The sequence below is a fragment of the Marmota marmota genome, unplaced genomic scaffold (assembly GCF_001458135.2).
Source record: "Marmota marmota marmota unplaced genomic scaffold, marMar, whole genome shotgun sequence".
NCBI lineage: Eukaryota > Metazoa > Chordata > Mammalia > Rodentia > Sciuridae > Marmota > Marmota marmota.
This window is the reverse complement of record NW_026000229.1, coordinates 50291486-50301941: the sequence shown is the minus strand read 5'-3', so window position 1 is coordinate 50301941 and position 10456 is coordinate 50291486. Positions and strand designations below refer to the sequence as shown.

The following is a 10456-nucleotide window of genomic DNA, read 5'->3' as shown; positions in this document are numbered from 1 at the left end:
TTTTAAGCATAGCATCCATAGTATAGAAAACCTGTTCACTTGGTGGGAGAGTTTGGGAAAGAAGACAAACCAATGAGTTGGAACACATTTAAAATTTTTGTTTTGGGATGAAGAGAGGCTAAGGGAGACACAAACCCTGAAAAAGCAACAGCTTTAGAAGCAGGAGCAACAGCAGGTGGTAGTGAAGGAAGAAGAGAAATAGGAAAAGGATGTGGTGGTGGCAGGGAGGGGAGAGAGAAGAAGAGGTCAAGTCAAAATCGGAAAGCCCTGATGAAGCAAGCTACAAACCTAAGGCTTAAGAAAGTGAATTTATGTTCAAGCAGAGCATGTCTTCCTGTATAGAAAGGAAAAGAAGCAAATGTTCAGGGAGACTGACAACATAAAACTCCAAGAAGTCTGAAACATTTTTTTCTTCAAAGATTCTGACGACTTTCTAGTTTCCTTTTCCAGGTCCCACACAGAACTGAAGGAATCATGTTTCCTGTCTTTAGATTTTCATGGGATTCCTTTCATATAATTCAATTCCTTTTCACTTGAGCTCACTTGGGTTTCATTCTGCAACTAGAGGAGCCTAACCAGAATGCCAAAACATTAAAAATTGAGACAATGTTTCCATTAATTTAAAACAATAATCCTGATTCTTCATCCAAGGAAATGTATTTACAATAAAAAGCATAAAGATATACATAGCAACATTACATAAACTGGAGACATAAAACATGCAACATCATAATTAATTCGAAGTACAGCTATTACAACTATAAATACTAAAGCTATTTGTTCAAAGCAATTCTACTAAAAAGCCAAACTCAAAATTTTACTTTATGATCAAAACATGTTACATATAATAAGTTCAATAACTAAAAGTGAATAAAAATGAATACTAAGTGAATAAATACTTTTACAAAGCAATTAATATACTTCAAATTTACATTATACCCATAGGCAACAATGAGGAGGCAAAAGGGGATTAGGAATAAAATACACGGGAAGTGAGTGGGGAGCAAAATGGAAAGATTTAAGGTGGGGCAATGAAAAAATAAAGGGGAAAGAGGCTGAAAGAAAATTAACTTAGAAAAAAAAACTGGGGCCTATCACCTAGAGCTAAGTCCACAGTATATAATTCAATAAATGTATGTTGAGTTGATAACACAGACAGGCAGAGGTTCATGTTTTGAATTGAGAATTGGCACAAATCACCAATATTTGCTTTTCCCATATTATCAGATGCCCTAACCTAATCACACATAAATGCTAAAAGAGTCCAATCTGAATGTAATAAACAGCCAATGGTGTTGAAGAAAATTTCTCTGTCAAGTCAATCAGGACTGAAATATCCATGAGATCATAAGAAATCAAGTCCAAACTATTCTCAAACCACATTTCCTATCAGTCTTCCTCATTTTTTATTCAGACACAAATCCTTCCAGAAATGGTTTAAAGATACCAATCCTCTTTCTCAAAGAAAGACATATGTACTCATTAATATTTTTAATTAATTTAAAGTTTCTGGACTCTCAGAAGTGTATGCACAAACCCCAGGTTAAAAACCCTGCTCTAGAACAAGAATGGGAGTTTTCATCACTGCATTCTCTGTAAAGAATTCAAAAGATAATAAATTAATAGTATGTAGAGGGTCTGGGGATGGGTACCTCAATAGTAGAGTGCTTGCCCAGCATGCACTAGGCCCCAAGTTCAATCCCCAGCACATTAAAAAATCACACACACACACACACACACACACACAAAATTAAATTAAATTAAAGGACTGGAGATGTAGCTCAGTGGTAGGCCACTTACCCAGCATGCACAAAGCCTGGCATTAATCTGCAGCAAAACAATATTGAAGTTCTCATCTCAGAGTTATGTACTATGAATGCTAATCAACAAAATTCTATTTACTCATCCTTCTATATAACTTATGCTTGCTCTTACAAAAACTGAGCGATGTCACTGAGTTAAATTTTATAAACTTCTCTGAAGGCACAAAAATCTGCTTATATTAATATAAACTAAAATTTAAAAATTAAATATTGTGTAGTTACTAGCCATCAAATAAAGTAAGCATGTTATACATACTCCAGATATGTCCTTAAAAAAAAAGTAAATTATTTTAAGAATGGTGAATAACATTATAACAATACACTAAAATGGACATCAAAAGTCTTTGGCTTGTAGTTCCAATTGTGCCTTCATCCAAGGCATTCCCTAAAAATTAAAATATACAGGTTTCTTACATAGCTTTACAGCCCAAACTATTTGCATGATCTTGGAAATGCCAAACCAAAAAATTTAAGTGGGCCCAAGAGAAGGGAGAAGCAAAAGCATATCCTCTTTAGTGGAATCTTCACTTAAGCCAAGTTCAAGATTTTCAAATACTATGATGCAGATATGAGTCCATGACTCAAATGAAAGAACATGTGATAAGCCACCATGAGCAAAAGGCAGCAGAAACAAGCTAAAGAATTAAAGATTTAAAGTCTGTAAAGACTTAAGAGATTGCAATTTACAAATACAGGTTACAACACAAATGAAAGGGAATTGGAAAAATGAGGAAAGAACTAATACTATTAAAAGTGACTAGGCAGGGCTGAGGTTGTGGCTCAGTGGTAGAGCACTTGCCTAGCATGTGTGAGGCACTGGGTTCGATCCTAAGCACCACATAAAAATAAATAAATAAAATAAAGGAATTGTGTCCATCTACAACTAAAAAATATTTTTTTAAAAAAAGTGACTAGGTAGATTTGAATTAGGATTCTACAAACAAAAAAAAAAACAATCAAAATTTAAAACATCCATATGCCAGATATGGTGGCACACGCCTGTAATCCCAGCTGCTCTGGAGGCTGAGACAGGAGGATCGTGAGTTCAAAGCCTCAGCAATGGCAAGGCTAAGCAACTCAGTGAGACCCTGTCTAAATAAAATACAAAATAGGACTGGGGATGTGGCTCAGTGTTGAGTGTCCCTGAGTTCAATCCCCAGTACCAAAAAAAAAAAAAAAAAAAAAAATTTAAACCCAACAAATTGGTCACAAGTAGGTTCAGAGACCAATTAAAAGGACTTCAATGGTTCAGATATATCTGAAAAGAATAAATCAAATCAATGCAGTCTGTCACTGAGCTATATCCCTAGTCCTTCATTTGCATTCTCCACTTAAATTTTAAAATTTGAACACAAGATGTTTATCAGTGATCACAAATATATATGCTTACCTTAAATAAATTTGTGATTTAGTTTAGAAGGGAAGTACTTGCTATCTGTAAACCAGAACAACAACAACAAAAAACTAACACAAGCTTTGATGTGGTCCCCTACTCTTCCAATTCAAGTAGCATGTCTACAGCTAGTTCTATGATTCCAGAGCACATATGCAGAATTTTATGAGCTAGCAAATAGTCTTAACAAATAGAAAGGCTGCAGTATACTGCAGTGTGGTAAAGATAAAAGAAGAGATTAAAAAAAAAAAATTCAAAAATGTAATCAAATGCAAATACATACAAAAATTTAATTTATTGTATTTCATGTCAGTAAAGTTTGAATCATTCAGATCAAATAAAAACATCCAGATAAAGTTCTATACATAATTATGAAAAAGTATACAGCTAAATAGATGGATTCATTCCTCTTACACAGTTCTACATGTTTAAATGTTTATAAGTATATCATATTTGTAGTAAGCATTTTAAAAAACAAACTTGTTCCTACAAATCAATAAGAAAAAGATGAACAACACAATATAAAAATAACACTAACCACTTCCTAAAATGGCCATCAAAATACAAAAACTCAGGGCTGGGGACATAGCTCAGTTGGTAGAGTGCTTGCCTCACATGCACAAGGCCCTGGGATCAATCCCCAGCATCACCAAAAAAAAAAATACAAAAACTCATCTAAATTCATATCCTCCTAAGTCAGTTACTCTGACAAAAGTATAGTTTCCCTGGAATGCACAATAAAATCATCTTTTAAAGTAACAGGAGAAAAGATTCAAAGTAACCAAAAAACAAAATAATCTAGTAAATCAAATACATGGGAACTCCATTTACAATATTTTTTCTAAAATTAACTTTACAGACTACAATGAAATCTCAAAGATGTAGTGCAATTGTAACATAGTTATTTGTATAACTCACATCTTATTAATATACCCCTAAGTTATTTCAGCAGTATCCATTCTGAAATACTGCTACTACATATGAAGTAAACAATGAAATTTAATTTCTCCATTAGGTCTCATGCCACAAAATTTGAAATTTCTATTAAAATCGAATTTACATTTTTCCTTTAATATGAAAATAGGTAAGTCAGCTCAAACAACTTCTCTAAGAAACTGAAAAGGAATTGGACAGTTCATAACTTTTTTCCTCCCAATGCTAGGGGTTGGAACCCAGGGCCTTGAGCATGCTAGGCAAGCACTCTACCACTAGGCAAGCACTCTACCACTAACCTACATTCCCAGCCTCTAATAATTTTTTTAAATACTTAAGTCTTTCAAATCAATATACAAAATCGGTTTCCAAAGACAAATATGAAGTCAACAAAACTATTCAAAAGTTAACATTAGAACATGAAATTCATAGCAATAATGTAACTATAAAACAACTATACTATGTACGGAAATATTTTCTCCCCCTAAAAATCTATGATCTTGACCTACCTTTTCTTTTTACAAGATTGTTAGGTTGGAAAAGGCCATCTAATACAATTAGACACTCAGAGACTGAACCCAGCTAAATGGTCAGACAGCCTATACTTGAAAACCAGGGATGAACATCTCATAAAGACCCTCTTTAGACAAGTTCTTCATACTTTTGATCCAAAATTTGAGATGACTTCCTGTGGTCTTCGCTCTATATTCAATCCTACTATATATTCAATCCTACTATCACAAGGTCATCCTAACAACTGACACTTGTGATCAATTAAATTTATTAGAAAACAAAAATACCTATTTGAAATCTGTCATTTAAAAATTCGCTGTCCCTTAGGAAGTTTGACTAGTACATAACCTTAGATCACTTAACAATGAAAAGTACTAGTCAAATGTTTTATTTTTCTTGCCAAACCCCAGAAAGACATCATACTTAAAATATAATTTACCAACCTCAAAGACAAGGATGTCAAATATAACCCAAAATGACCCTAGGGCAGCTACTAAAAAAAACTTTGCTTATGAAACAAAAGTTTACAAACACTGCCCAAGAACAGCCAAATAAATGCAACAGAAATACCCCAAATATGTATGAAAAGTTCAGTATATCATCAAAATACCATTTCAAATCAATAGGTTAATAAATATAGGTAGATATATATATTTAATGTTAGTAGTAGTGGCACAAATGATAGCCATTTTAGAAAGAAATTAAGTCCTTACATCTCAATTATATATGGATCAAGGTTTTAAAGGTTAAATCATGAAAGAACCAGAGCAAAACACATGGGCATTTTTTTTTTTTAATCTATTTTCTAAAAGGCTTTTCTATGTCTCACATAAAAGCCAGAGGCATGAAGAAAAAGATTGGCAAATCTGATGAGAAAACAATATATAAAGGCTTACAGGGAAAAAAATAAAGTGACTAAACACAAAAAAAACTGTGATTTTACAATATTTACAAAGTAAAACAATATTAATATATACAGTATGTAAACAAAGTAAATAGTTTTTTTTCCCTTAAATTGTAAAGGTCTGGCTGCCTTGACTTACAAATACCACTTAAAATTTGAGAAAAATGAATGAGAGGACACATTTAGAAGGTTGGTGGGGGGAGGATACTCAGTGTATTTTTTTTTTTTTAGAAACACAACCTCAGTAACATTAAAGATATGCAAAGTAAAACAGTATGTGTCTTCTTTTCACTTAAGCTATCAAGGGCAGGAACCAGAAATTTTGGAGGTAATACATATGTTCAGTTCCTGGAGGATCATGATCATTTCACCAGTAGACACAGAAGAACACATATTGTACACTTCAAACATATGAAAAGTTTACAGTTTGTTGTATGCCAATTATACTTCGATAAAGACATCTTTAAAAATTACATGCTTGTAGGGCTGGGGCTCAGTGGTAGAACGCACACGCCTGGTGCACATGAGGCACTGGATATGATCCTCAGCATCACATAAAAATAAAATAAAGGTATAAAAAAATTACATGTTTGTAAATTTATCTCTCTTCACTATGGTTGGCAAATATTTAAAAGCATGAGCTAGAGAATATGAAAAATGATGCTTTTATCATTTAGTTTGAGTATTAACTAGTACAATACAAGAGAAATTTGGAAAAACCTTAATAAAAACATAAAAACCATGCATCCTCTTCAGAGAAAATTTCTTTCCTGGTAGTTTATACCATAGACACAATCACACAAATACAGGGACTTACTTACTCTATGTTCACTGTTTGTAATGCAGCTTTATAATCCTTGGGCCTACTATTAAGGAAATGACTAACCTTGAAATACAGCTTCACATATAATATGGGTACATATTTGAAATATATATTTTTTTTCCAGCACTGGGTTTTGAAACCAGGGTGCTCTACCAGTTAACTATGTCCCGAGCCCTTTCTATTTTTTGACAGGTTCTTCCTAAGTTACCCAGTCTGGCCTTGTATTTGCTATCCTCCTGCCTCACCTTCCCAAGTAGCTGAGATTACAGGAATGTACTACTACATTCAGCTTCAAAAAAAAATTTTATATTTTATATGTGTGTGTGTGTGTGTGTGTATCATGACACATAAGACACAATATATACACATACATGTGTTTGTATATGTGTAAACACACACATATATCAAACTACATAATAGCATACAAAAAACAAAATTCTTTTACATGAGAGCACATATGAGGCCCTAGGTTTAATCCCTAGTACTGGGGGGGAAAAAAAGGCATGCTTTCTAAAATTAAAGGAAGTCCTGTCTTGAGGAGGAGAAAGATCAAATACTGTTAATGTCTATTTAAAGCTAAGAAAGGAGGATGTTGGCCTGCAATTTCTTGAGGAAATGAAATTGATACAAATTACATAGAATAGAGACTTTCCAAGGGGTCCACAATCAGTGAAGGAGAGACTGAAGTGGGGTAAATCCCCATGTTAACACAATGAGGAAAAAAAGACACAAAGACTGCAGATTTCCAAATGCCAAATAAAAAGTTTCCATTAAGACTTGCATAACCATGGATTCTCAGATTTGCATTTACAGTTTGTAATCCAGACTACCCACTCCCAGCATCTACCAAAAATATTAATGTAAAAATGACTCAAAGGTCATGAAAACCTAAGACTCTTAGGAAGAAAACAAAATTCCTCCAGGAAAAAAAAAAAAAAAAAAATTCCTTCTATCCAGTCTAGCCTGCACAGTACAGTATTTGTAGAAACAATCTTGTAGAAGGTGACTTGAACAAACAGACTATATCACCAAGAACTCCAGACAATAGAAAGTGAAAAATTATTAATTTTCTTGATCATTACAACTGTAAAAGAAATCAGAAAACACTCATTAACACAACGAAAATTAGAAAGACTTGTAGAAACTAAGTAAATTAGGTATCATGTGTGCCAGGTGTGGTGGCTAATCCTTGTAATCTCAGCTACTTGAAAGATAAGGCAGGAGAATCTTGACTTCTAGACAAGCCTTAGCAATTTAGTGAAACCCTGTCTCAAAATAAATTATTAATAAAAGAGTTGAGAATGTAGCTTAGTGGTAGAGGACCTGCCTAGCATTCATGAGGCCCTGAATTCAATCCCCAGTTCTGCCAAAAGGAAAAAAAAAGTGTGTATACATAAACACATATGCACAACACAAACAAGCACCCATAAATTATAACTAAAGAACTGATAATTATGCAAAGTTTAAGAATAATCAAATGGGAAGACAGATCAGACAAAAACTGACAATGCAACATAAAAGGACACATAGGGAAAATATGAAAGAAACCTTAATAGAAGCATATAATAAGAAGGTCCAATAAATCAAATGGGAATTCAAGAAGAGAAAAGAAGGAGGGGAATATCTGATCAGAAAATGGCTAAGAATTTTCAAAAATTGTTGAAAATTCTTAGCCATTATGGATCTCCAATTCAAGAAGGACAACAAAATCTGGGCAGAATAAATAAAGTGTTTTTACATACCTGTAGTAACACTGTATAATTCAAAAGGTGTAAAGCAAGTCTTATAAGCAACACAGGAAAAATTACCTATAAAGGAATAAAATTAGACTCACATTAGCCAGCAATAGAAGCCAGAGGATAACGGAATAAAATCTCTGAAGAAACAATAACCAATAACATAGGATTCTAGATCCAAGCTCAATATTGAAATTTTAATTATCAGAAGTGTCACTATGTGTAACAAAACTGACAGTTAATGTCAGTAAACAATATTTTATATGAAATATGCTAAACTAAAAAAAGTAGTATTTTTAAGTAAGCAGTACACCTCTTCCAACCAAAATATAAGTGAGACTACTCCCATACTCTTTCACATTAGGAATTACTGCTGACCTTTTATTTTTGTTTTGTTTTAGTTCCTAATACACTTTACAGGAAGCCAGGATAAAGAGTGCTAGCGCATCTACTCTCTGGCTCCTCAATCACAAGCTTCCAAGTACAAAGTCACAGCATTTTATAGTCAAGTAGAGCAATTAAATAATACTTGAAAACCTAATTATTTTTTCTAAAACCTTATAATCTATTCTGTAGTCAACATTTCAATTTCTACACTTTCTCAGTCTACACTGGTTTTAATTTTAATGTCATTCCACAAGCAAATTCCCATCATTGCTATTTAAAAGAAAAGAGATACACAGTCTATATAAACAGCAACAATATGAATAAAAACAAAATCTTGAACATGCTCTAAGTACACACAATTTAAACAACTAAAATAGGTCAAAAAAATACTTATGAACTCTTATTTGACTATTAATCCATACAATGAAGTTAAAGAAAAAGAATCTAAAAATTAAGAAATTTTTCCATTCTGATTTACTGAAATTAAGAGCCTTTGTGTTTGCATTCATAAACACGTGGTCATCATTTCATGAAAATATACCTCTACAACAATGGATTAAGAAAACATTCGCTAAAAAACTTTTTCTCACTTATTATAAAAGGTTCAGTCTATATCACTCAAAGTTTAAAGTGACTATTTATCTATGTTCTTTCCCATCTATCTTCTAGGAGCCCCACACAGTGCCAGATGCATCACACTGTCAAGTTTGTTGCATCCATTATAATCTTGGAAAGAAAAAACAGTTTTACTTTTCTGAATTAAATAATTTTACATAGGCAGTCCTTGAAAGTCTTCACCTTCTTTCATAATGCAATTTCATAAATACAGTGTACATCAATCCTATTTGTATTCACTAGTACTATGAACCACAAAATCAAGATGTTTTAGTATGATATGCTCTTTAAAGCCACAAAATAACAGAAAAAAATCAGAAGTATATAATTACTATGAATTGGAAATAAGTGTAATTTACATTTTGACACACTGAAATTTACAATGTCAAAAAAGTTTATTAAAAAACCCTTAATAAAATATTGGCAATCCATATTCAAAAACACATTAAGAAGATGGTACATCATGATCAAGTTGTTTTCATCCCAGAGATGCAAGATTGGTCTAACTTATACAAATCAATAAATGTAATTCACCACATAAATGTAATTAAGGACAAAAATCACCTGATTGTTTCAACAGATAAAGAAAAAGCCTGTGAATTTGGTGTCAACATACCTTATATGATAAATTATGGTATTATGGTGTATTAAGAATTGTAATGCAAAAGTAAATTTAAAAAGAAAAGAAAAGAAAAAGCCTGGGGTGTGGGGGCTGGAGTTGTGGCTCAGCAGTATAGCGCTCGCCTAGCACCTGTGGGGTCCTGGCTTCTAGCCTCAGCACCACATAAAAATAAAATAAAGGTATTATGTCCAACTACAACTAAAAAACAAAATATTTTTAAAAAAAGAAAAAGCCTTCGCCAGGCATGGTGGCACACACCTGTAATCTCAGTGGCTTTGGAGGCTGAGGCAGGAGGATCAGGCCAGCCACAGTAACAGTGAAGCACTAAGGAACTCAGTGAGACCTTATCTCTAAATAAAATAGAAAATAGGGTTGGGGATGTGGTTCAAGGGTCAAGTGCCCCTGACTTCAATCCCTGGTATCAAAAAAAAAAAAAAAGAAAAGAAAAGAAAAAAGTCTTCAACAAAATTCAGCACCCATTCACATTTAAACCACTTTAGAAACTATGGATAAAGGAACTTCCCTCAACATCATAAAGGCTATATATGACAAACCCAAAATCAACATCATACTGAACAAAGAAAAACAATAATTTCCTCTAAAATCAGGAACAAGACAAGCACGTCCTCTCTCACCACTCCTATTCAGTATAGTTCTTGAAACTCTAGCCAGAACAATTAAGCAAGACAAGGAAATTAAAGGGATAA

General features: G+C 33.1%; 1 protein-coding gene across 1 annotated transcript in view; it reads right to left on the bottom strand.

Annotated features, from left to right (window-relative positions):
• The window catches only part of LOC125613379 (kinectin-like), a 50148-nt gene that overhangs the window by 17741 nt on the left and 21951 nt on the right, over window positions 1–10456 (bottom strand). The window contains exon 2 of the mRNA XM_048793623.1: window positions 8132–8197. The gene's annotated coding sequence lies outside the window, so the exon portion shown is untranslated. The remainder of the gene's footprint in view (window positions 1–8131; window positions 8198–10456) is intronic.